At 42.2% G+C, this 892-nt stretch overlaps 1 non-coding gene across 1 annotated transcript; it reads left to right on the top strand.

The window, feature by feature from the left end:
• The first annotated feature begins 341 nt into the window (after positions 1 to 341).
• Positions 342 to 448, top strand: LOC142180482 (small nucleolar RNA R71). Its single transcript, XR_012709105.1, has one exon. It is a non-coding gene; the product is annotated as a small nucleolar RNA R71 (small nucleolar RNA).
• Positions 449 to 892: the final 444 nt, after the last annotated feature.

Genomic DNA, 892 nt, shown 5'->3' with positions numbered 1-892 from the left:
CCTCTCCACATACTTCACAAAATATCTGCATTTGTTTCACGGGCTTAGCTTATTGTTTGTTAATAACCAAGGTCATCTTGTTGACTTGGTTGGCTAATGTGGCAACCTGTGCTGATAATGCAGAAATAACGTCTAACTCGAGGACCCCGGCGGATTTTTGAACTGTGTGTCTACCCATCTCTCCTTGCCGATCAAGATTGCTTTTGTAGAATTTGTTCAATAATGCATACATCTCATCGAAGCTTTTCTCCAACACTTGACCTCTCGCTATAGCGTCCACAACAATTTTTGTCGCTGGATGGAGCCTTTCTATGAAGGTGTGAGATAACACTTCATTTGTCTGGTTGTGATGAGGGCAATCTTTGAGCAGCCCCTTGAATCTATCCCAAGATGAATATAAAGACTCCCCCGATTTCTGTTTAAAGGCGACTATATCACTTCTGACCTTTGCAGTTTTGCCTGAAGGAAAAAACCGTATAAAAAATTTCCTAGCCAGATTATTCCATGATATAATAGAATTAGTTGGTTCCGCCTTCAACCACCGCTTTGCTTCGCCCAACTGAGAAAAAGGGAACAGTGTGAGCCTCGCATAGTCTGGAGTGACTCTGTTAGTGATATAAGTATCACTAATCTCCAAGAAGTTTAGGATGTGCTATTGTGGATCCTTGTGTGGAAGACCCATAAACTGCCCATTCCCTTGTAGTAGTTGGATCATGCTCTGTTTTAGTTCAAAGTACCCAGTGATTCTGGGCTTCACAATTCTAGAGGTGACATTAGAAATGTTGGGTATCACCACCTCCTAAACATCCATATGTTGCTCCTCTACCATGTTCACTGGTAGTTGAACAAGTGCCAAAATATTTTCTGCGTCCCTTGCTTCCTTCAACCTCCT

Source organism: Nicotiana tabacum, chromosome 4, assembly GCF_000715075.1.
Source record: "Nicotiana tabacum cultivar K326 chromosome 4, ASM71507v2, whole genome shotgun sequence".
Lineage (NCBI taxonomy): Eukaryota > Viridiplantae > Streptophyta > Magnoliopsida > Solanales > Solanaceae > Nicotiana > Nicotiana tabacum.
This window is presented reverse-complemented; position numbering and strand designations above follow the sequence as displayed.